Source organism: Branchiostoma floridae, chromosome 1, assembly GCF_000003815.2.
Source record: "Branchiostoma floridae strain S238N-H82 chromosome 1, Bfl_VNyyK, whole genome shotgun sequence".
NCBI classification, from domain to species: domain Eukaryota; kingdom Metazoa; phylum Chordata; class Leptocardii; order Amphioxiformes; family Branchiostomatidae; genus Branchiostoma; species Branchiostoma floridae.
The window spans coordinates 20,088,441-20,089,041 of record NC_049979.1 but is presented as its reverse complement, the minus strand read 5'-3'; the positions used below and the strand labels follow the sequence as shown (position 1 = coordinate 20,089,041).

General features: G+C 38.1%; 1 protein-coding gene across 1 annotated transcript in view; it reads right to left on the bottom strand.

The window, feature by feature from the left end:
• The window catches only part of LOC118412980 (CCAAT/enhancer-binding protein zeta-like), a 26,184-nt gene that overhangs the window by 8,573 nt on the left and 17,010 nt on the right, over positions 1–601 (bottom strand). The window lies entirely within an intron of this gene.

The following is a 601-nucleotide window of genomic DNA, read 5'->3' as shown; positions in this document are numbered from 1 at the left end:
AAATGTCCTTGGTGTAGCTGAGTGTGGTGGTAGATGGCAGAAGAGTATCACTTGCTGTAGCCCTGCAGTGTTGTTTGTACCTTGCCTTCAGTGGTTGACTGGTTTCTCCAATGTAGGTGTCGTTGCACTGTGGACCTTCACACTTAAGTCTGTAGATGACGTCAGACTTGGTGCCTTTCTGTACACGGTCCTTTGGATGGTCCTTTCCATCGATGATCCTAACGATTTAGTGGTTAAACCAGTTTTTCTAGTTAGCTGTACTGGTATTGAATTGTTCTGACTAGTTCATTCTGCTTTTGCTGAAGAAGAGTGATGGATGTCACTCGAAACGTCCGGAAGTAAATATCCGTTTTTTATCCAGTTGTAGAGATTGAATTGAATTTGAATATTGCTTACCTGGATGTCTAACCTTCATAAACGTATCACTGACAGATAGTACTTGTAAAATCAAAATTACTAACGTTTAAGTTAGTCACTTTATTTTTTGTTGCGTCTATTCTATAACTATTCTGTAACAAGCAAGCTGATATCTAAACAAACCATATCAAAACACATTTGTAAATGAATTCACAATGGAAAATGTAGATGTGTAAACTAACGT